The sequence below is a fragment of the Loxodonta africana genome, chromosome 3 (genome assembly GCF_030014295.1).
Source record: "Loxodonta africana isolate mLoxAfr1 chromosome 3, mLoxAfr1.hap2, whole genome shotgun sequence".
Classification (NCBI taxonomy): Eukaryota; Metazoa; Chordata; class Mammalia; order Proboscidea; family Elephantidae; genus Loxodonta; species Loxodonta africana.
Window position 1 is genome coordinate 77010086 of NC_087344.1, and position 26013 is coordinate 77036098.

The 26013-nt window shown below is 40.7% G+C and overlaps 1 long non-coding RNA gene across 1 annotated transcript; it reads left to right on the plus strand.

The window, feature by feature from the left end:
- Positions 1-26013, plus strand: LOC104846374 (uncharacterized). Its single transcript, XR_002787071.2, has 3 exons — positions 1-34; positions 1320-1378; positions 8443-26013. It is a non-coding gene; the product is annotated as an uncharacterized LOC104846374 (long non-coding RNA).

Consider the following 26013-nt stretch of genomic DNA (forward strand, 5'->3'; position numbering starts at 1 on the left):
CGGCGGGCTTGGCCCGGGTCCTGCCGCCCAGGAGGTGAGTCTGGATCGCTTTTCGCGCCGCCAGCAGCTGCTTGCATTAGGGCTGCGGCTCGGAGGGGCACCCGGGTTTAGGGGGAGGATGGAGATCAGAGGGCCCGAGTAGGGGTGGGATTGAGGGATTCGAAACCCCAAATCTGGTCCCCTGGGAGACGTGGTCCCAAAAAGAGTGGCGTCTGCGATTTCGCGATTCACTTGTGAAGGATTGAATCTTTCCAGGTTCTCTAAAACTGTCATTTCACCCGGCCCTGGTCACCTCAGACAGGGGCAGTAATAGTATCTGCCGCCCGAATGGCCCCAGGATCCCTGCCTCCCTCAGACACCAGCCTTGGCTCAGCAGCCCTGTTCCCAGCTGCTCAGGGCTGTGAGCCACTCCGAATCGGGACCAAGATCCCGAGATAACAGCAGCCTATCTTCCCTCACAGAGCAATGTGTGCGGGGTGCTTGCACCCTTTGGGGCCTCAAGTCTTCCTTCAGATGTGTTTGGTCGCCTGCCTTGCAGCCTCGGTTTCCAGAGTTCCTTTGCCTGATCCTCCTCCCGGAGGTGCATAGTGTAACCTGGAGCCCGATGGGTTTCCGACTGCGGGAGTTTTGCTGGGGGCGGGGGAAGAGATTTGGGGCCCAGGAGAAAAATGTCCGTCAAAGAAAAGCTGCCTCAGAACCCCAGGTCTTTGCTGCACAGAAATACGCCAAGCCCTTAAGAATGAAGCCTGCAGCTCGGCAGGCTGTAGGTAACTGTCTTGAGAGAACAAACCTGTGATCCAGGCCTCCTGCCAAGGCTGAGCCAAGGCTGAAGTCTGGAGGAGAAAGGGGTTCTGGAGTTGCTGGGACTGCAGGGGTTACTTAGTAAGGCTTGGGTGAAGTGACTACTTCGAGGTAACAGTGAGGGGCCATGGAGGTTTTGACTCGGAAGAGAGGGGACACTCATGTAAAATGGTGAATAATCTGTAGCAGAGAAGGATTACCCAATAACCAAGGTACGCACAGCTTTGCTTGTGCTTACTTACTAATCTGTAGTGCACAGTTTCACCTGTTTTTTAACCACATCAAAGGTGTGGTGAAACCCATGTGAAATTGTGCATTACTGATTAGTAAGCACAAATGAGCCTGTGTGTACCTTGCTTACTGGTTAACCTGCCCCTGTGTAGTGTGTTTAAAGAGGAGACAGCACATGACAAGGTGGTTGAGGGAATGGTTCAGGTGAAATAGGTACATTTGTCCCAGCTGGCCACTCTGGGAGCTTCAAGTCAGGCCTGGTCTCTCATGGCTCCTTTCTCCTCCAGCTCTGCTTCCTTAACACCCTGACCTTTCCCAAGAGGAGAAAGAAATGACCAATTTCCAGGTGAGATGCAATTTTTTTTCCCTCAATCCAGAATGTGTCTACTCTTGAGAAAAGAGATAACAATTTCCTTTCTTCCTTAGGAAAAGGGAAGGAAACCCAACACTGATGGAGCACTTACTGTGTGCTAGAAACATTTAACACTGACTTTTCTTTTAATACCCAAAACAACTGTGAGAAGTGGATATTATTTCCATTTTACAGATATGGCAGCAGACTTAGTAAGTTTAAAATTTGTCAAGGCCAGCAAACTGTTAAATGGTGGAGCCAGGATTCATCTGTAGGTCTCTTGCCTCTACTGTACATGCTGTCAGTGGACAAGTCTTCCCGCCCAGGGACTGAGCCTAAATCGTCCACATCTAGAAGACTGGGCCTAATCTGTGAAATGAAGAGCTGTGAAGGGAATACACTCTCCTTGCCTGATGCTCTCCTTTAAGGTTGATCTCTTCTCCTTTTAACATGTCACTCATTCATTTGTCCACTTAATTGAGGCTACTTTGTGCTCAGTTTTAAGAGCAAATCAAACAAACAAACAAATTAGATAAAATTCTTACCTCAGAGTGTGTGGTTTCTTTGGGGGAGATATATACACATATGAAATAGTGATTACTGTCTCACATATATAGGTCCTTGGGTGGCACAAAAGGTTTGTGCTCAACTACTAACTGAAAGGTTAGCAGTTTGAATCTGCCCAGTGGCACTGTGGAAGAAAGGTCCTTTCATAAGAAAACCCTATGGAGTGTGGTTCTTTTTGGATACACGTGGGGTCACCATGAGTCAGAATTGCCTGGGCAACAATGGGTTCTATCTCATGTATACATTAAATAAAATGCAAGAAACTCACATTAAGTGCCAGTTTGAGAAATGTAGTTAGTGGTATCAGTGCCAGAGGAGGGGAAAAATCACTGTGAACTGGGATGATTAAGGAGATTTCTGAAGGAGCTAAGTTTTCATTTCTTAACGAGATGATTTGATATATGATTAACTTCCATACCTCCTTCTAGTCTCTTCCTTTTCATTGTTGATAACTGCTTTATGGCCCAGTTTGTGATTAGGTTTGTTTCATGTATGCTTGAGGAGAATGTATTCTCTAATGGTAGGTGCTGGCTTATGTGTGTATTCCTAAGATCTGACTTGTTCAAATTTTCTGTATCTTTATTGATTTATTTTTTTGCTCGACCCATCAGTAATTGAGAAAATATGTGGAATCTCTTTGAGTGGTAGGTATGTCAATTTCTCTCTATAGTCCTTACATTTTTACTTTGTGTAATTTGAGGTGTTCTGTGAGGCACAGTGGTTAAGCCCTGTGCTGCTAACCGAAAGATCGACAGTTTAAACCCACTAGCTGCTCTGCAAGAGAAAGATGTGACAGTCTGCTTCTGTAAACCCTGTGGGGCACTTCTACTCTGCCTATGGGGTTGCTATGAGTTGGAATCCAGTTGATAGCAGTGCTTTTTTTTTTTTTTTTTTAAATTAGTTGTCCCTAGGTGGTACAAAGGTTTGCTCTCAACTACTAAACTAAAGGTCGGCGGTTCAAATCCACCAAGCGGTGCCACAGATGAAAGGCCTGGTGATTTATTACAGCCAAGAAAACCCTCAATGGCAACGGGTACTATATATTAAATACTGTGCTTAAAACTCGATGTTCATCTAGTAGGTCGTTGGGTCTGGAGCTCTAGGTCTGGCATGAGGCCTCAGCTGCCAATGTACATTTGAGTCTTGACAGTATTCAGATGGCATTTGAAACTTTTGAAATAGTTGAGATCATACAGGGAGATGAGTAGAATGAAAAGGGCCTGGAAAACCCCAACAGTGGTGAGTTGAGTAGAGAAGGAAATTGAGAGTGATCAGAGAGGTAGGAGGAAAAGTCAGGTGATTGAGATCTCCAGTCCCTGGAGGAGGGAGTTTTGAGGAGGACCGTGTGTCAACAATGCCAAATAATGCCAACAAGTCAAGCATGAGAAGGATTGAAAACTTTCCATTGAATATATCAACAGAGAAGTCATTAGTTATCTTAATGAGGATGAATTTCTATAAGTGTAATGGTTGGATGAAAAGATATGATTGATAAATATTATCAGTTGCCCTCCAGAAATGTTTGTACCAATTTACACTCCTTCCAGTAATACACGAGAGTAGCTGTTTCCTAACACACCAGTATTAAGGCTTAAGTCTTCTTACTCTTGCCAAATGGATAGGAGAAAATACCTCATTGTTATCTAAATCCCTATCTCTTTGATAATTTGATAGGCAGAACATCTTTTTGTGTGTTTATTTAGTGTTTTTCTTCTAGGAATTACTCATTCAGGTTATTTTTTAGTTTCCCGTTGTTCAACTGAAGAATTTCATCTTTTTCTTATTGATTTTTAAGGGTTTTTCATATTGTTAGGGTTAATGAGTCTCTGCATAAGATATGCATATCTTTCTTAATTTTTAATTCTTTAAATTATGCTTATGGTTTGGGGCAGAACTCTGAAGTCCCTGTAATTCTGTTGACTTTTCTTAGTGTTGCCAGGTTTACCTTGTGCCACATATGTTGACGTAGTTGCTTGCTCACTGAAGAGAAATTTCTGCTGATTGGTGTTGTAGGAACCTGTTACATTCAAGGATGTGGCCATGGATTTCACTGAGGAGGAGTGGGAGCAACTAGGTCCTGCACAAAGGGCCCTATACAGAGAGGTGATGCTGGGGGTCTATGGTAACCTGGTCTTAGTGGGTAAGGACAACTAGTCTTCGGAGAATTTGGTTCCTTTGGTTGTTAAAAGCTGTGGGCTCTTAAAGTGTTAAACTAAACTAGGGATTGAAATCTAAATATCAGAGTTTCCAAATCACCATCGAAGAAAGGACAGAAAGATGTTATTGTTACCTAAGTAAAAAACAGTTTCCTTCTGTATTTTTATTTTATTATTATTAGAAAAGTATTAAAACAATTGAAGTATTTTGTATTAAAGTCTATTTTTTTTTTACTGTTTCCTGTTTATATTTAAATATAAACAGGCAGAGAATACATAAGCTCACTCATACATATATTTTATGTATTTGTCTGTTTACTTTACAAAAATGAGTGTTTTGGTGTACAAAAGTGTCCAGGCATGGACCAGTAATTTGAAATTTGCCTCTGAAATTGGTGGGCACTGAGAGACCAAAGAAGGAGGCAGGCAATTCCAGTGTGGCAGTGAAAGAGTTTTATTAAGGAGACTTACAGATGAGAACAAGTCCTGGGCGGCAGCAGGACTAGAGCAGATCTCCCGCCCCGCAGTGGGAGGACAGAGTTTTTATAGTGTTGTTGGGCAGTAGTGGCTACATGCTAGGACCTGTCACAAAGATGACTTAGCAAACTGTAGTGAACTAGTGAACCACATGAGGGCACTCATGTTCAGCCTATTTCTCCTTCAGTCCACCCCACAAGGCCAGCTGTTACAGTCTGGCACCTCTACCCCCTCTCATGCCCTAGTACCGCAGACCCAGTTCCCTGCTCCTTGCTGGAAACAGATACAGAAGTGGGGTTGGCCTGTGCATGTGCAAAAGACAGAGAAAGTTACCATGTACCCAGAACAGGGGAAAGGCTTCTCTAATAAGGAGAAGGAACGGGAAGAGAGAAGGTGACCCAATTCCCAGCTTCCTTACCAGAGAATGTTCTGGGCCCAGGGCCTTTACTTAGGCAGCCTGGATAGCAGGCGTAGAGGCAGACCATTCCGCCAACAAAAAGTGTTTGTAACTTTTATGAGGTCACATTTATCTACTTTATCTTTTGCTGTTCGAGCTTTTGTTGTCATATCTGGTAATCGGTTGTTAAATACTAGATCCACAACCTCGCCCCTACATTCTCGTCTATGAATTTTATGGTTTTAGTTTTCAAATTTAGGTCCTTGATCCATTTTGAATTGGTTTGTGTGTATGGTGTCAGGCATAGATTCATTCTTCTGCATGTGGAAATTCAGTTTTCCCAGCACTGTCTATTGCAGAGACTCTTCCTTCGCCATTGAATGAACTTTGCACCCTTGTAAAAAATCACTTGACCATAGATGTATGGGTTTATTTCTAGACTTTTGATTCTTTTCCATTGGTCCGTATGTCTATTATTATACTGGTACCAAACTAAACCCAGTGCCGTCGAGTCGATTCCGACTCATAGCGACCCTATAGGACAGAGTAGAACTGGCCCATAGAGTTTCCAAGGAGCGCCTGGCGGATTCAAGCTGCTGACCTTTGGTTAGCAGCCGTAGCACTTAACCACTACACCACCAGGCTGTCTTAATTACTATCACCTTATACTATGTTTTGAAATCAGGCAGTGTGAATCTTTTTTTGTTTTTCTTCTTCAAGATTCCTTTAGCTATTCATGGTCCCTTGCCCTTCCATATAAAGTTGAGGGTTGGCTTTTTCATTTCTGTAAAGCGGGCTATTGGAATTTTTATGGCGATTGCATTGAATTTATAGAATGCTTTTGGGTAGTATTGACATCTTAACTATATTAAGCCTTCCGATCCATGAACACGAAGTGACCTTCCATATATTTAGGTCTCCTTTAATTTCTTTTAGTAATGTTTTATAATTTTGTGTATGCAAGTCTTTCTCCTTCCTAGTTAAATTTACTCCTAGGTGCTTCATTCTTTTGGATGCCATTGTAAGTAGTAATGTGTCCTTAATTTTCTTTTCAGCTTACTCATTGCTGCTATTTAGAAACCTGACTAATTTTTGTGTGTTGACCTTATGCACTGCCACCTTCATGAATTCATTTATTATTGCCTAGTGTGTTTTTGTCTCTTAAGGTAAATATAACTGGATTTTTAAAAAACTTAATCTTAGAATCTATCCAAGATTCAAAGGGCCGGTTAGCCCTTCACATTTACTGTGATAATTGATATGCTTGATCTGATTACTGGCATCTTATTTTATGCACATGCTGCTTAATTTCTTGGCTGTTGCCTCTTATTATTAAAAAACCAAATCCATTGCCATTGAGTTGATTCCAACTCATGGCAACCCCATGTGCTACAGAGTAGAACTGCTCCATAGGGTTTTTTGGGCTGTAATCTTATGGAAACAGATTGCCAGGCCTTTCTTCCACAGTGCCACTGGGTGGGTTCAAACTGCCAGCCTTTAGGTTAGTAGTCAAGTACAAAACCTTTGCATCACCCAAAGGATTTCCTCTTACTATTAGGCAGTTCTAAATGATTTATTATTTATCTCCTCACTATTGTTGTTGTTGAAATCCTTAACAACTAAGACAAAGGTGTGCCTGACCCACCAAAACCAAACCAAACCTGTTGCCGTTGAGTCAATTCTGACTCATAGCGACCCTATAGGACAGGGTAGAACTGCCCCATGGAGTTTCCAAGGAGCGCCTGATGGATTTGAACTGCGGGCCTGTTGGGTAGCAGCCATAGCACTTAACCACTACGCCACCAGCGTTTCCTGCCTGACCCAAGCCATGGTGTATTCAGTCGTCTCATATGCATGTGAAAGCTGGATGATGAATAAGGAAGATTGAAGAAAAAATGATGCCTTAAAATGTGGTGTTGGTAAAGAATATTGAATAGACCATATACTTCCAAAGGAATGAACAAATCGGTCTTGGAAGAAGTACAGCCAGAATGCTCCTTGGAAGCAGGAATGGTGAGACTGCGTCTCAGATAGTTTGGACACGCTACCAGGAGGGATCAGTACCTGGAGAAGGACATCATGCTTGGTAAAGTAGTGGGTCGGCCAAAAAAGAGGAAGACCTTCAACAAGATGGATTGACGCAGGGGTTGCAACAATGGGCTCAAGCATGACAACGATTGTGTGGATAGTGCGCATTGCTATGTTTGACCTCATTTTTGCAGCCACTGTGTCAGTCCATCTCATTGAGGGTCTTCCTCTTTTTCTCTGATCCGTAACCAAGGACAGCTTCATTCTCCGGGAACTGATCCCTCCTGATAACATGTCCAAAGTACTTCTTCCAAGACAGATTTGTTCTGGCAGTCCATGGTATATTCAATATTCTTCCCCAACACCATAATTCAAAGGCATCAGTTCTTCGGTTTTCCTTATTCATTGTCTACCGTTCTCATGCATATGAGACAATTTAAAATACCATGGCTTGGGTCAGGTGCACTTAGTCTTCAGAGTGACATCTTTGCTTTTTAACACTTTAAAGAAGCCTTTTGCAGCAGATTTGCCCAATGCAATATGTTGTTTAATTTCTTGACTGCTACTTCAATGAGCATTGATTGTGGATCCAAGTAAAATGAGATCCTTGACCACTTCAGTACTTTCATCATTTATCATAATATTGCTTGTTAGTCCAGTTGTGAGGATTTTTGTTTTCTTTATGTTGAGGTGTAATCCTTACTGAAGGCTGTAGTCTTTGATCTTCATCAGTAGGTGCTTCAAGTCTTCTTCACTTTAAGCAAGCAAGGTTGTGTCATCTGCATAAGGCAGGTTGTTAATGAGTCTTCCTCCAATCCCGACGCCATGTTCTTCTTCATATCATATTTGCTCAACATACAGATTGAATAAGTGTGGTGAAAGGATAGAACCCTGAGGCGTACCTCTCCTGATTTTAAACTACTTGTTCTGTTCAAATGACTGCCTCTTGGTCTATGTCCAGGTTCTGCATGAGTACGATGAAGTGTGCTGGAATTCCCATTCTCAGCAAAGTTATCCATAATTTGTTATGATCCACTCAGTCGAATGTCTTCGTGTAGTCAATAAAACACAGCAGTCCTACTAAGGGGAAATATTTTCAATCTGAAGAATGAAATTCTTTTTCAGATTAAGTACACTTGCACTATTTCTTCTCTCCTGGATCTCTTTTATATGTGTGTGTGTGTATATGAAATTCTATACTGATCCTTCATGTATTAATATTTTTCTCATAATTTCACTTTTTAATCCTTTTCCTCTGGGTTTGCTAGAGTTCTTCAAGTTTGTCCTTTGATTGACTAACACAGTTTTCCATATTCTCTAGTCTGATAATTCTATTTTTGTTTACAACCTCCATTGAAATTTTTTAATTTGATGATCATTTTTTACCATCAAAAACATTTGCCTATTTTCAAAGCATCCCCTTTTCCACACAGGAAAGAAACTTTATGACTGTGCTGAGTGTGGTAAGAGCTTCAGTAGAGCACAGACCTTCGCTATCATCAGAGGATTCACACAGGAGAGAAACCTTTCGTATGTGATACGTGCGGCAAGGGCTTCAGTTATAACACAAACCTCTGTGTTCATCAGAGAATTCACACAGGAGAGAAGCCTTTTAAGTGTGAGGAGAGTGGCAAGGGCTTCAAACAGAGCTCCAATCTTCGCATTCACAGTCCATACAAGAGAGAAACCTTTCGTGTGTGATACCTGTGGCAAAGGGTTCAGTTGTAACACAAATCTCCGTGTTCATCAGAGAGTCCATACAGGAGAGAAACCTTTTAAATGTGAAGAATGTGCTAAAGGCTTCCATCAGAGCTCCAATCTTTGCATTCAGCAAAGAGTCCACACTGGAGAGAAACTCTACAAATGTGATAAGTGTGGTAGAGGCTTCAGTAAGAGCATATATCTTCAAGTACATCACAGAGTTCACGTGAGAGAAACTGTTTAAATGTGAAACATGTGGCAAGGGCTTCAGTTAAAACTCAAACCTTCATGTTCATCAGAAAGTCCACACAAGAGAGAAACCTATACTTGTGAAGAGTGTGGTGAGAACTTCAGTCAGAGCTGCAGCCTTCAAGTTTGCCAGGGTATGAAACTGGAGAAAAACTCTACAAATGTGATGTGCTTGATAAGGGCTGCAGTCAGAACATAGGCTTTGAGTTCATCAAAGAATTCACACAGAAAAAAAAAACCCATTTATATGTGATAAGTGTGGTAAGGGCCTCATAAAGAGCGCTAAGCAAGTCCACTTAGGAGGGGAATGTTACAAATGGATGTAATAAGAGTCTCATTTGGAACACAGACCTTCCGTATCATCAGAGTCCACAGACAAGAAAAACCATTCAAATGCAGTACGTGTCATAAGGGCTTCCGTTATAACATGAGCCTTCATCAGAGTTGAGCTCAAGTCTTCACATCCATCAGATTCCATGTGGAAGAAAAATACTACAAGCGTGGAGAGTGTGGTGACTTCAGCTGGAGCACAAATCTGTTCCTTCACCAGAGATCCTGTGTCTCCCACTAGCCTCTGAGCTCCAGGCAAGCACACTATTTAGGCTCTGCTCACCGCTGTATCTCCAGCTCCTAGGGTAATACCTGGCACAGAGTAGCCATCAGCAAATACTTGTTGAATGAGAATCTATGTGGGAGAGATCGCCTATTCATGTTTTATGTGTGGTAGTGGCTTCAGAGTCTACACATTGAAACCTTTTAAAAATATGTATTAAAAATTTCATCAGATTACAGTTTTCATCTGTAGGAGAGAAAGCCTGTTAACTTGATAAGTATGGCATTGCATTGGACTTTAATCAGAGAGAAATAGTGATATTATTAAATCAGTATAGTAAATTTAAAATTACATATCTTTAATATAAGACAGTCCACAGGGGGAACCCAAAAAGCTGTGTCAAGCATAAGAAACTAGTCAAAACTCATGCATTAAAACGTGTATCTAATTGTTATTCAGGAAGAAAAAAGTCCTGTGAATGCTCTAAATGAAATTATGTGTCAGGCTCTGGACCCAGCACCTTTTCCTAAGGTTGACTCAACAGAATCTGGTAGCAGTAGGTATTCTTTTGTTTTATATTTTATCTCAAAGAGGCATATGTTGACCTCAACCAGTGAGTTTTCTAGGGCTAGTGACTAACAAGGTCTTTCTCTTGGGGAAGACACCCCTTATCTTGCAAAGCGCCTATAGCCCTAACCTGTCTCCCTACCCATCATGTCACCAGGCTGTTGGATACCTCTCGCCATGGATTATAGAAATCATCGGATGAGGTGTCTTCAGGGAGGGTGTCTGCAAAAGAGATAGCTAAAGGAAGGGGCGGGTCAAGGTGTAAGGAAGAGGGTTAGAAGAGAGGAAAGCAAGTCTGAAAGGATGGGGAATGGGTAGAAGGAGAGGGAAAAGAACAGTGCCTGGGAGGTGGGTGGTAGAGTAAGAAGAAGGTGAAAAGCTGAGAGGCTTCTCCAAAATTTCCCTCAAGTGGGTCAACTACCAGTACAAGACTCTCCCTTTAGGTCTGTGCTAACCAGAGAGTTGTCTGTAGTGGATGGAGATGGACCCTGTTGACATCAGGACCAGTTGGAAGCAGAGATGAAAGAGCGGCTTTGAGGGGCCTTGAAAGGTAACCTCATGCACCAACATTTCCCCAGGTGGACCAAATCAGGTGGGCCCATTGTCCCTCCAGTGGAAGGAAGAGTCATATATGAAGGCAATAATAAGGCTGATCCCCTTCAGCAGCCATATATTAATCAGAACAGAGCCTGAGGGAAGAAGGAAAACCTTGGGTAGCGGAGGCTAAGGAAGATGTCAATGACCCAGTCTCATCACTAAGTCTGGGGAAGGAAGAGAAAAAGTTTGTCAACATGTCTACTGAATCCTTCACCTAAGAACAATGTGTGGATCCCATCCCCCCTCAGCAGCTGCTTCTGGGAAAGAATATTCAAGATTAGAGAGGTTGTTGGGCTTCTTAGGAGGACTATTCCGCTTGACGGCACTGGGTTTGGTTTTTTTGGTATGCCCCTTGAGCTTTCCAGACACCATTGGCCCAGGGTGGGAAAAGGGGTCATATCCTGGGACTTACAGTGGTGACTGGTACCGGGGTATCTTTGAATGAAGGTATTAATTAAATTCTCACAACTCTTAGGTTTTATATTTTCTTTTCCTTTTTCCTCTTTTTGCTCTCTGTGTATCTCCTGTTTCTCTTTGCTTTTAGATTTGAAAAAAAAGTACACTTTAAGTATAAAAATATTTCAGACATACAGAAAAATTCAGAAAATATAACAAGCGACTGTTTTCCTACCATTGATATAAAATAGATGTTAAAAAATTTGCCATATTAGCTTCAGATTTTTTTTATTCTTTCGGTAAGGAGTAAAATAGAACAGATACAGCTTAAAGCCTTATGCCTCATCTTTTCTCTCCACTTCCTGCTCTAACATTATGCTCAAGTTACGGTTATTATTCCTGTGTATGTTTTTGTGTTTTTATTACGTGTTATGTCTGTAGTATTTTAAAATTTTACGTAGATTGTGGCATATATTATATTTTTGCAATTTGCTCCCTTTACTGCATTACATTCTTTAGATTTTTATGCTGATACGTTGTTGTTGTTAGTTGCTGTTGAGTTGGCTCCTCCTTGTGGAGACCCCATGTAAGGCAGAATGAAACGTTGCCCAGCCCTGTGCTACCATCAGGATCACTGGTATGTTTGCGTCCATTGTTGTGGCCATTGTGTCAATCCAGCTGATACGTTAGAACTAGTTAACGTCTTTGTTGTTCTAAGCTATCAGTTAGATATTCTTTTCAATAGATTTATTTGTATATCCCTATGCCAGTAATACACTTTTTGACTATTATGGCTTTATGGAAATTGTCTTGGCTGATTTAAACCCTTTATTCTTTCGTGTAAATTTTAGGATCAGTTTGTCAAATTCCTTGAAGAAAATCCGTTGGGTTTTTTTTTTTTTTTTCCAACTGCTTGAGTTTTTGTTGTTTGTTACTTTTTCTCCTTTCTTCCACTGGAATATATTTCCTTTATTCTCCTTTTGTTTTCCCCTAGAAGATTAGAAGTGAAATTTCCTCTGCTTATGTTTTGTGTTAACATGCATAACTTAGCAAAGTCTATATTATGCCTCTCTTTGACAATACAGAGCAGAATACTTTAACTCTATTTATCTTCCTCCCAAGTTGCATGTTCTGATAACATGTATTGTTACATTGTGTAGTCTAACATCATATTTTTAGTACATTCTCAGTTTGTCATTATTATTATTGTTTTAAGTAGCCAGTCCAAGTTTGTATTACCCAGCTCTTTTACCAATTTCTTACCACTGGTTTTGTGTTTTTTCCTCCAGAGTTCAAGGTCCTCAGCCTTCCAGAGCAAAGGCAGCTTGTGTAGTGGTTGAAAGCACCAACTCTGTAACTAGACTACCTGAGTTTGGTACCCAGATCTGTTGATCTAAAGTTGTGTGACCTTGAGCAGTTTATTTAATTTCTTTGTGCCTCAATTTCTCTGTCTGTAAAGCAGGAATATGTTACTATCTACTTCATGGGGTTGTAGAATGATTAAAATTGTGCCTGGCACATAAGCGTTATAAAGGTATTTGTTATATAAATAAAATAATTACTCAGTAGTTTTTCAGCAAGAGTGTCTGAGAGTAATAAATTCTTTATCTTTATTTCTCCCTCACTCTTGAATTTTAGTATATAGCTGGTAATAGAATTCTAAATTGACATTTATTTTTCCTCAGCAATTCATTAACCTTTAGTGCTACAATTGAAATATCTTTTATTAGCCTAGTTGTTCTCTTTCAGGCAGTCTTTCTTTTCTCTCTGGTTGGTTTTAAGATGACCTCTTTGTCTTTAGTGTTCTGCCATTTTACCACAATATATTTGGGTGTAGATTTATTTATATTTTTTCCAATCAGAACACATTGCAATTTTACATTTTGTTTTCTACTTAAAAAATTTTTTTAACATCCTTATTTTGTCTTTCTCCTTCCTTTAGTTTTTTTTTTTTTCTAGTTTCTTAAGTTGCATGGTTAGAGCTTATTTATTTTTTAGCCTTTCTTGTTTTCTAATTATTTAAGTTTACTCTGAGTAATTTGGTAGCATCTTTTCCAGAATACACTTTGGCAATATGTATCAAAAGCCTTTAAAATGTTTATGCCATTTGACTTAGAAATTTCACGTTTAAGAATCTATGTTAAGGAAATAATCAAATGAATTAAAGTGATTCACATTTAATAGGTATTCCTTACCATGTTATTTACAAAATTTTTAAAAGAAGACATTGCTTTATTACAATAGAGATTTTTTTCTAAATGATAGTACTGTGTATCTATATGATACAATATTCTCTAGCAAGAGGAATGATATTTTCAGGTAATTTTAATGACTTAGAAAAATGTACATAATCCAGCAGATACAAAGACATGTACAGAGAGAAAAACTTTTCAGGATTTTGCAAGCAATCTCTTAATGTTTCCCTATGCCTATTTACAATATAGGGATATCGATTACAAAATAATACATGCCCTTTGTAAAATATCAAGGCATTATGAAGCAAAAGCAAATGTATCTGGTTTATTGTGGAGTGTCAACTCAGTGAGGTATGTAATGTTGTGATATGGTTTTAGTTTGTCCAGTCACTGCCTTCAACTCTATTCTGTTGATTCACCCTGAATCAATGAATGCATAAATAAATATTTGGTAGGAAAGAGAGATCTGGAGGTGGGGCTTTCGGAAAAAGGGAGGCTTTCCCTCTCACTAGAATAGGCTCAGTTCCCTGAGGAAGAATACAAACTGGGTAAAAGATTAAAAACTGGTGAAAATACTTGCAACTCATATCACAGACAAAGGAATTCATCTCCCTGGTTATCAGAGCTCCTAGAAATCAAGACGAAAAAGCACAAAATCATGAATGAACTGTTCAGAGATGAAGAAATACAAATGACCCTAAATATATGAAAAGGTGCTCAACTTTTCTCATAATATGAGAAATACAAATCAAAACCGTACTCAGATACCATTTCCCACTAGCATATTAGCAAAATATCAAAAAGTTTGAAAACTCATTGTTAGTGAGGGTGTAGAGAAGCATTGGTGCTGGGAGTGCCAGACAGAGCAACTCCTATGGAGAGGGATTTGACAATGTCTACTAAAACTATAGATATATTTATCTTTAGATCTAGATATCCCACTTCTGAGATTCTACCCCACAGATGTACTTGAACATGTACTTTAAAAATATTTGAGATTGTTTCTAATACTAAAAGATGGAAAACAATACAAATGCCTATTAATAAGGGACTGGTTAAGTAAATCGTGGTACATCTACACAGTGGAATACTATGCAGCTATAATAAAGAGTAAGAAAAAATTCTTACTGAAATGGAGAGATCTCCAAGATACATTATTAAATGAAAAGTGTTAGGGGAAGAACAATGTGTGTGTGATATGAATATATAAAAAACATAATATATATAAAAAACATTTTGTATAAGAAGGGGAATGAGACTCTATACCCATATTTGCTTATATTTGTGCAATGTCACCCTGGAAGGATAAACAAGGAACTAATAAAATGGTTTCTGGGGGACCAGGGGTGGGAGGGAGGCTTCTCTGTGTACTTTTTTCTTTTTTACTTTTCAATGTAGTTTTGATTGTTGAATGATTTGAATGCCCCAGTACCTTTTCATTGACATTATAATATGGGCTTTCCTTATTCATTATTTCATGTGATGAATTATTTTTAATAAAATATTTATATGTAATTTTTCCATCTATAGGTTAGTCTGGTTTTATTTTTTGTGCTATTTTAACCAGGATTTGGTGGTATGGTTATGCCGTCTCCAAAGCATAGTAAGCCATCTAAATAAACTAGAAAAAGGAGAACAAAATAAACACAAAGCAGAGGCAGAAGGAAGGTTATAATAATGATAAAAGCAGACATTAATTAAATTGGAAAAAGCAATAGAGAAAATCAATGAAACCAAAAGATGGTTCTTCAGAAAAATCAATGAAGTCGAGAAACCTTTAGCCAGACTAAGTAAGAAAAAAGAGGAAAGACACAAATTACCAGCATAAGGAATGAAAGAGGGGACATCACTACTCTTCCCATAGACATTAAAAGGGTAATAAAAAAATATTGTGAACATGTCTGTGCACATACATGCAACAATTTAGATGAAATGGATCAATTCCTTGAAAAGACAGAAGTTATGAAGACTCATTCAAGAAGAAATAAAGTGAATAGTGCTGTATCTATTAAAGAAATCTAATCCATAACTAAAAACCTTCCAAATGAAACTCTACATCAAGATTATTTTGTTGGTGAATTCTACCAAACATTTAAGGAAGAAATGACACCAATTCTTCACAATCTCTCCCAGAAAATAGAAAAGGAGATAACACTTCCCACCTAATTTTATGAGGCCAGCATTACCCTCACATAGAAACTAGACAAAGACAGTATAAGAAAATAAAACTACAGGCCAATATCCCTCATGATGATAGACATAAAACTCCTCAAACAAATATTAGCAAATCAAATCCACCAGTACATAAAAAGGTAGTACACCACAACCAAATGAGGTTTATCACAGGAATACAAGGCTGGTTGAATACTGGAAAATCAATATAATTCACCACATTAATATACTTAACATGGAGCCATGGTGGCGCAGTGGTTAAAAGCTTGGCTGCTAACCAAAAGGTCGGCAGTTTGAATCTACCGGCCACTCTTTGGAAACCCTATTGGGCAGTTCTCTGTTCTATAGGGTTGCTATGAGTTGCAGCTGACTCGATGGCATATAACAACAGCAATAATACACTTGTGATGGTTAAGATTTTGTGTCAGCTTGGCTGGGTCATGATTCTCAGTGTATATATGTGATCACTCCCGTGATGGAATCTGCTGTAAGTAGCCAGTCAATTGAAAGGGAGTTTCCTTGGGCATATGGCCTGCATCCAAATATAAGTTGATGTTCTGGCTTTGGCCCTCTGTGGATCCTGCAGTTGCCTCCTGTTGGTCTGACCTCCGTTTCTTGGGACTTGAGCTAGCAACTTATCTGCCGATCTTGACTTTTTCTCTCTCTGGACCGTAATCACCTTTCCCTTCCACAAGACGTCACACTGGTCCATTACGTTGATGACGTTATGCTGATTGGACCTAGTAAGGAAGAAATGTCAATGACTCTGGACTTACTGGTAAACATTTGCATGCTAGAGGGAAATTAATCTCACAAAAATTCAGGTACCTTCCACCTCAGTGAAATTTCTAGGGGTCTAGTGGTGTGGGGCATGTCGAGATATTCCTTCTAGAGTGAAGGATAAGTTATTGCATCTGGCAGCACCCACAACTAAAAAAGGAGGCATAGTGCCTAGCAGACCTCTGGATTTTGGAGGCAACATATTCCTCATTAGGGTGTGCTACTCCAGCCTATTTATCAAGTGACTTGAAAAGCTGCTAGTTTTTAGTGGGGCCCAGAGCAAGAGAAGGCTCTACAACAGGTTCAGGCTGCTGTGCAAGCCACTCTGCCACTTGGGCCATATGATCCAGCTGATCCAATGGTGCTTGAAGTGTCAGTGGCAGATAGAGATGCTGTTTGGAGTCTTTGACAGGCCCCTATTGGTGAATCACAGCGTAGACCCTTGGGATTTTGGAGCAAAGCCCTGCCATCCTCTGCAGATAACTATTCTTTTGAGAAATAGCTTTTGGCTTGTTACTGGGCTTTAGTAGAGACTGAACGCTTAGCCAAGGGACACAAAGTCACCATGTGGCTTGAGCTGCCCATCATGAGCTGGGTGTTGTCTGACCCACAGAGTCATAAAGTTGGACGTGCACAGCAGCACCCCATCATTAAATGGAAGTGGTATATACGAGATCGGGCCCGAGTAGGACCTGAAGGCACAAGTTGCACAAGGACGTGGCCCAAATGCCCATGGTCTCCACTCCTGTCACAGTGTTTTCCATCCCCCAGTCTGCACCTATGGCCTCATGGGGAGTTCTTCATGATCAATTGACGGAGGAAAACTTGTGCCTGGTTTACAGATGGTTCTGCATGACAGGTGGGCACCACTCGAAAGTGGACAGCGGCAGCACTACAGCCCCTTTCTCGGACCTACCTGAAGGACAGTGGGGAAGGGAAACCCTCCCAATGGGCAGAACTTCCAGCAATGCAGCTGGTTGTTCACTTTGCTTGGAAGAAGGAATGGCCAGATGTGCAACTGTATACTGATTCATGGGCTGTGGCCAATGGTTTGGCTGGATGGTCAGGGACTTGGAAGTAATGTGATTGGAAAATTTGAGACAAGGATTTATGCGGAAGAGGTAACTGGATAGACCTCTGTGAATGGGCCAAAGAAGTGATGATATTTGTCTCATGTGAATGCTTACCCAAGGATGACCTCAACAGAGGATGATTTTAACAATCAAGTGGATAGGATGATGTGTTTTGTGGAAACCACTCATCTTCTTTCCCCAGCTACTCCTGTCATTGCTGAATGGGCTCATGAACAAAGTGGCCATGGTTGCTTCAGGATGATGAGGAACATGGTAAGACCAGTGAACTCCATGAGCATGCGCCCACTGCCACATTTCATTTGCTGTGAAGTGAATTGCTTGACCAGAAGTAATGCTAAGTGGGATACCATGACAGTGGATAAGGCATTCTGTAAATCCACAAATGGTAGTTTCCAGCAACATGGACTTCCACTCACCAAGGCCGACTTGGCTACAGCCACAGCTGAGTGCCCAATCTGCCAGCAGCAAAGGCCAACATGAGTCCCTGTTATGGCACCATCCCTTGAGGCAATCAGACAGCAACCTGGTGACAAGTTGATTACATTGGACCACTTTCATCATGGAAAGGACAGCATTTTGTTCTTACTGGAATAGACACTCTGAATATGGATTTGCCTTCCCTATATGCAATACTTCTGCCAAAACTACCATTTGTGGATTTACAGAATGCCTTATCCACTGTCATGGTATCCCACTTAGCATTACTTCTGGTCAAGCGATTCACTTCACAGCAAATGAAATGTGGCATTGGGTGCATGCTCATGGAGTTCACTGGTCTTACCATGTTCCTCATCATTCTGAAGCAAATGACTTGCTAGAATGATGGAATGGCCTTCTAAAGACACAATTACGGCACCAGCTAGGTGGTGATACCTTGCAGGGTTGGGGCAGTGTTATCCAGGAGGCTGTATAACCCATAGCCAGGATTCATGGGTCTGGGAATCAAGGGGTGGAAATGGGAGCGACACCACTCACTATTACCCCTAGTGGCCCACTCACAAGATTTTTGCTTCCTGTCCCTGTGATGTTATGCTCTGCGGGTCTAGAGGTCTTAGTTCCAAAGGAAGGAATGCTCCTACCTGGAGACACATCACTGATTGCATTGAGCTGGAAGCTAAGAATGCCACCTGGCCACTTTGGGCTCCTTATTCCTCTGCATCTACAGGCAAAGAAGGGAGTTACCATACTGGCTGGTGTGACTCATCCTGATTACCAAGGGGATTGATATTACATAAGGGAGGTAAAGAAGAGTATGTCTGGAATGCAGGAGATCCCTTAGTACAACTATGCCCTGTGATTAAAGTTAATGGAAAACTGTAGAACCCAGTTCTGACATGACTACTAATGGCTCAGACCCTTCAGGAAATCATCCTCTTTTGAGGTCACCCTTGAGTAAGCATTCACATGAGACACAGATATTGTCACTTCTTTGGCCCATTCACAGAAGTCTATCCACTTACCTCTTCCCCATAAATCCTTGTCTCCAATTTTCCAATCATGTTACTTCCAAGTCCCTGACCATCCAGCCAAACAATTGGGCACAGCCCAGATAAAGAACCACAACCAGCTGAGGTGCTTGCCGAAGGGAATATGGGATGGGTGGTGGAAGAAGGTAGCTCTAAATACCAGTTACGGCCACGTGATCAGTTGCAGAAATGAGGAGTGTAATTGTTATTACTATTTCTGCTTTGCATGTTGCATCAAATATTTTTGCTTTCTTATAAAATATAAGATGTAAACAGGGCTAGTGCATTTTCAGGTGTATGTGTGTTCGTTGTATCATGTAAGTGAAAGTATGACTTTATACTTATCTTTATTCAGAGATTATGTATGGTTTTAGGAGACATTTACAGGTGCCAAGTTGACAAGGGCTGGACTGTGATGGTTAAGATTGTGTGTCAACTTGGCTGGGCCATGATTCTCAGTGTTTTGGCAGTGGTGTGATGTTGTGGTCACTTCCCTGCTAAGATTTGATATATGATCACCCTCATGATGGGCAGACGTTCTGGCAGGGCTCCAGGGCTTTTGCTCATTCTAGGTCCTGCAGCGGGCTCCTGTTCGTCTGACCTCTGGTTCTCGAGACTTGAGATAGCAGCTTTCCTGAGATCTTGCCTGCTGATCTTGGGATTCATTGATCTTCACAGCCTGTGAGCAAGAACCTTGCTCCCAGACCTGCTGATCTGGGATTCACCAGACCCTGTGGCTACGTGAATCATGAGAAGCCTCTATCCTGATCCACAGACTTGGGACGTTACAGCCTCTACAACTACATGAGCCATTTCCTTGATATAAATGTCTCTTTCTATATATATTTATACACATTACTGGTTTTGTTTCTCTAGGGAACCCAGCCTAAGACAGCAGCTATGGAATGAAGCCCAGGAATCTGCATTTTACATACTCCCCTTTCCCCTGGTTATTATTTTGTACCCTAAAGTTATTGTACACTAAATATTAGATTACTATTTATACTCTAGTACACACCTGGAGTAATTCTGATATAGGTGGTCTGCAAACCACATGTTGAAAAACAAGAATACTCATGTAAGAGATGTTAAAGTAGAACCTTTCACATATCTCAAATAAGACAAGATTTCACACAATGCATAGAACATCATTATCCAGGAAAAAGCAGCATGTGTTACTTCCCTCCATGATCATTTGTGTTCTTGGCAGAATCTTGTACCACAGGATGAGTCATGTTATGAACTCACCTCTCCATGAGGTTTTTTGTCTCCTAATGGGTCCCGCATGCCCCATAATAGATCTTTTGGTTTTGATTGTTCTTTCTGGTGCAATATTCATCAAATCTCTACATTCTTTTTCAACTCTTTTTGTTGCTTCTTCATAAACAGAACCTTAAGGTAACCTTGTAACGTTAAAATACTTGACAGTACACTAGTGTTCATTGTAGCACAACTCACAATAGCCAAAAGGTGGAAACAGCCCATCTACAGAAGAATGGATAAACAAAATGTGGTATAAACATATAATGGAATATTATGCAGCCTGTCTTAGGCTGGGTTCTCTAGAGAAGCAAAACCAGTAAAGCATATGAATATATAAAACTCCACAATGAATTCTACGGAAGCTCTTACCACACTCTTCACATATACAGGGTTCTCCCCTGTGTGAATTGACTGAAGAACTCAAAGACCCAGACTCTGGGTAAAGCCCTTACCACACTCACAGAGTTTCTCTCCTTTGTGAAATGTCTGAACTTAAAGCTATGTGCTAAAGGGTTCAGTGATAACTGAGTCATAACACATGTTATTTTTCTTCTCTGTGAATTGTTTTATATCCTTGTAAGTTTGAGTTATTATAAAGGATTTTGCCACAGCTACTACAAATTTAGAATTTCTCTTCTCTGTTACTTCTTTGGTGCCTCTTTGTGACAAATTGTGATTTCCAATTATAAATGTTCTTATACCTATATACGTAGATTTGGATTAGGTTACTTAGCCATTAGGTAATGGATGGTTTTTCTCTATAATGTCAGACAACAGTTGACTGTGGAGCTTCTTTGAACAAGTTCTCTGGTAGAGGTTCCCCCCCCCACACCCCATTACTCTTCCTTCAACATTTTTCTGGGTCCCAAAGTAGTCTTTGCTGCCTGGAGACTTTTGGGCTTCACTCACATAGGATTTTATACAAGACCCCGAGTTTTTTCCTAGCTTTATTGCATTTGCTGACACTGCCAATGTGGCATTGAATAGGAGGAAAACATTCCATCTCTCACTATTATGTACGATGTAAGCTATGGATTTTTTGTAGAAGCATTTACCAGATTGAGTAAAAGTTAAGAGGTTGGCGGCTAACCAAAAGGTCAAGAGTTAGGATCCTCTATGGGGCAGTTCTACATGAGCTGGAATCAACTCAACAGCAATGGGTTTGGTTTCGATTTGGTTTACCAAATTGAAGAAATTTTCTTCTATTCCTAGCTTGTTTTTATTATGCATGTGCGAATTGTTAAATGCTTTTGCTGCATCTATTGATACGATCACATGGTTTTTCTTGTTAAGTATTGTCTTAGGCTGAGTTCTCTAGGGAAGCAAAACCAGTAAAGTGTATGAATATATAGAGAGATTTATATCAAGGAAATGGCTCATGCGATTGTAGAGGCTGGAATGTCGCAAGTCTGCAGCTCAGGATAGAGGCTGATCACATAGGCACAGGGGCTGGTGAACCCAAGATCGGCAGGTCAGAGAGCAGGGCTCTGGTTCACAGGCTGTGAAGATCAACGAATCCCGAGATCAGCAGATAAGCAGATAAGTCCCAAGAAATGGAGGTCAGAGGAACAGGAGGCAGCTGCAGGATCCAGAGAGGGCAAAAGCAAGAATGTCCATTTATATTTGGATGCAGACCACATGTCCAGGGAAGGAAACTCGCCTTCAACTAATTAGCTACTCACAGCAGATCCCATCATGGGGGTGATCACACATCAAATCTCGAGAAGAAAGTGACCACAACATCGCATGACTCCATAAACACTGAGCATCATGGCCCAGCCAAATTGACACACAGTCTTAACCATCACAGCTATTTAATCAGTCTGTAGGTGTGGGAACCACAGCTCTGCATTTTCAAATGCTCTTCCCCTCCTTGGAGGTGATATGGTATATTAAAGTTGGAGAATTATTGCCCTATAGGGTATTTGGGTAAGGTTAAGAAAATCTTAGGTGGCAATTTTGCTACTATCCTGAATCCACTGGATAGAGATTTTTACCAATGAACTGGTTGAAGTCAGAAAGTGAAATTTAGGAGCTAGAAAATGCAAGTCAGTTAGTCCAAGGAAATATTAACAAATTGCTATATGATATCACCTATGATGAGATGGGTGATAATCACAAATGAACACCAATGGGGACAAGCAGCCACAACTCTGCTTCAAACAGCATTAAACATGGTTGTGTGTGAATACAGTACTTGATAAGGGATATCTGGCTTGAGTTTCTTATATATGAAAAATAAAAACCAGATTGAGGAGCTCCTATATTAAATAGGATAGTGGTTAAATTATCCTTAGTGCAGTGATGATCGAATCAGAAATATTAGCATAAGTTCCATCTGTTACTGAAATAATCTGTGCCACCTTTGGCATCAGCTTATTTACTACAAATAGTCATAAGGCATGGCATGAATATACAATTTATACTCTAATCTGAATCTGTATCAGTGATTCCCAAAATTGATTGGGCATCAGAATCAATGCTACACAGCTGTTAGAAATATGATTATCCTGGGCTCCACCCCAGGAGGCTGTAATTGAGCGTTCTGTGAGGAGGCATGACTAAGCATCGAAATTCTAGATTTGGGAGCTACTGTTTTATACTCCTTTACTAAATGGAACCTGGGCTTCCTAGAGGCTGGCTAGTTCAGAGTCTTGGTCATGGAAGTTAAGATGGGGCCTGGAACATCCTGTTGGAAGGCACTGGACTGATGCTTTCAGAGTTTCCGGGATTAGTAAGTAAGGGAAGCAAAGGAACCAGATGAGAAGAGGATTTACACTTGTGAGAACAGTCAGGCAATGACAGATTGAGTTTTTAAAGCAATCTATGATTACTCTGCCTTGGGTGCAATATGTTCCACAAGTACTATTTAAAGGATATAAAAATAATTTTGCACTTGTCAGCAGTTACTCCCAGAAAAATGTTTCTGGTACTGGAACATTTTGCTCTACTAAGTAAGAAGGCTGTTGGTCCTGTGATAAATAAGCCCCCTCTTTTTGACATGGTATGGAAATGAGTGAACCAATAGGCTTCAAGCACTTACTTCCAGCTTCTGATATAGGAACCTTAAGTGGGGCTCTGATACTTTTTCAGAGACATTCAGTAGGGCCCTCAATAAAGAACAAGTGTATGCTTCTGAAAATAGGCTGGGAAAGGGTGAAGAAACCACAGAGGACTGAGCAGCTGTCAAGGACAGGGCTACTGTGGTATCCAACTGTTTTGATAACACTTCAAGACATTTAACAGTTGGCTTCCCTTAAACCAGCAAACCACTAAGTGTGGGGGCCCTTCAGTGGACAAATTATGGCCATGAGATGCCTCCTCAACAAGTGATTTACTAGCCACATTTGCCTGGAAGCCAGGCTTTTATTTTAAGAATCTAATGTTGAGCACCTAATTTGATCAGTCCAAATGGGTAGATTATGGAAGATGGGGATAAGCCATTCTCCTTATGGTCTTCTTATTCCTCCAGCTAATCTGGGCCACCTGGAATACCAAAGCATACTTGGCAAATTCACTCAGAAGCAATTTCCAGAATTTCTTTATCAAGCCTTTCTCTCAACTTAAAATTTCCTCTTAAATAGGAAATCATTGCTCTTTTGTTTGTTTTTCAATCTTGGTTTATATTAAACATTGTCAAATTAATTCGTAAACCCTGGAATGGCCATCAGCTTCCACTTAGGGAGTTATTCTCTTATCTTGCACTGTCCCTGTTCCCCCAGAATCTTAGAAATGTCACCCTCAAGTGACTAAGATCATTATCTTTACTTTTGATCTATTACTCATCTGACCTTTCCCCCCAAATACTGATCTTCAGATTGGAAATGAGTAACATCTCTCAGGCCGGAATCTCCCTGTTCATAAATAGTCTCTAAGGGTGTAGTTCCTGATAATCCTTGCTGAGCTTCTTGTGTTTAGTCCTTTCATCACCCAGAATTCTGATTCCAAGTTCTTTCACTCAAACTTCAAAGAGGACTTTGGCTTATTTCAACGATTCTAAGTAGAGACAATGATAAATAAGTATTAACTATGTTTTTTCTTTTTTTAATGGTATAAGTAGAGGAAAATGTCAAAGTTGGCACATAGAAGGTAGCTTTGGTAGTCCCAGGTATCTGGCACTCTCTCCCTATCTTTCATTCTCCCACTCTCCCCGTTCTGAATATAATTTTTAGCACCTCTGTACACTTGGGATACAGAGCCAAGTATTACTTAATTCAGTCATATTGTTCCAGTAAAGTGAACTGCAGCCCTCCAAATGAATTTGTGTAATCTTGATATTCATTTCATTCCACATATTAACCTTCCAGCCATAAGGCCCCTGGAATCACTTTACTCACTTGCTGTTAAAATTTCCAGAGCTTCACTTACCCTTCAAATGGACTTAAATTCAAACGTTTATTGTCCTTGACAATTTAGCTGATTGGATGTATTTAGTAGATGTTCCCTCATTGAAAACCATTCACTCACTTAAAAAGCATGCATTGAGTACCCATCCCGTGCCAGGCCCTCTGATGCGTAAAGACTGGCTGGCTCATTCCTCCTCTGTGTGCCTCTCTGTGTGTACTGGAAATGCCTGTCCTTTGTGTGATTTAGCCAAGGTTGACCAGTACTAAGGAGTTCTGGTGGTACAATGGTTAAGTGCAACTGAATGGTTGATGGTTTGAACCACCAGCCAACCACATGAGGAAGATTGGCTGTCTGCTTCCGTAAGGATTACAGCCTTGGAAACCCTTTGGGGCAGTTCTGCTCTGTCATATAGGGTCCCTATGAGTCAGAATTGATTCGAAAGCATTTTTTTTTCTCTTTTTTGACCGGTACTACCTATGTTGCTCAGAGCATACTGTAGTCTCAATAAAAATTTTTATTTTTGAGGACATCAGTGAGTTGAGCCTTTGTTCATCTTCTATGAGCAGTTCAAACTCAGATTTCATGGAAGGCACTCAGTAATAGGGGGATAAAATATGGATGGCCTAGAAAATTAGGTACAGATTTATATGACTTGAAGCAGAGATTAAGGAGTCACTTAAGGTTTTATACCAGGTGAGGAATAAACTAAATTGGGTGTTTCATATAGAAAATATGGCAGAGACATTAAGTTTATTTAGAAAAAGGGTGTGATAGCAGGAAATGCTAGTAAAAAAATTAGTATTTCAGTTATGGAGTCATGGAGACCTGTGTCAGCTTATACAATGGGAAGGGAGAGTATGGGAAGATCTAAGAGCTACGTCCGAAGAAGAACTATAGAAAATGAGTGAAAAAATTGTGGCAGAAAATATAATATTCATTCAAGCCAATACTATAGTTTCTAGGAAAGAATGTTATGAATGAAGATGGAAAGGTCGTAAATTGCAAAGGTTCTGAATAGCACAAAGACAACAAACATGAATTTTGTCCTACCAGCCTAGCTGGTATTAGGCTACTGACTTCCCCTCTTGTCTACGTAACTTTACAGAATTTACCTAAAATCACTGGTCGCCACCTCCTGTCTTCCCAGTTTGAGTTCTCTGGCACCTACACTCCATTAATTCTTCAACCTCATTGGACCTCCCAGGCATTGATGCCCACCACTTTTCCACTATCTTTTCTTCCCCTTCTTTCTCCACTTTCCACCTCTCCCAGCATAGATTCCGTAGTCCCTCATCATAGATCTTTGCGAACAGCTTCAATCTCTCTCTTCTCTCTCCATTCATTATTGTTATTGTTGTTGTTGTCGTTGTTAGGTGCCATCGAGTTGGTTCCGACTCATAGCGACCCTAAGCACAACAGAAAGAAACACTGCCCGGTCCTGCGCCATCCTTACAATCGTTGTTATGCTTGAGCTCATTGTTGCAGCTGCTGTGTCAATCCACCTCGTTGAGGGTCTTCCTCTTTTCCTCTGACCCTGTACTCTGCCAAGCCTGATGTCCTTCTCCAGGGACTGATCCCTCCTGACAACATGTCCAAAGTATGTAAGACACAGCCTCGCCATCCT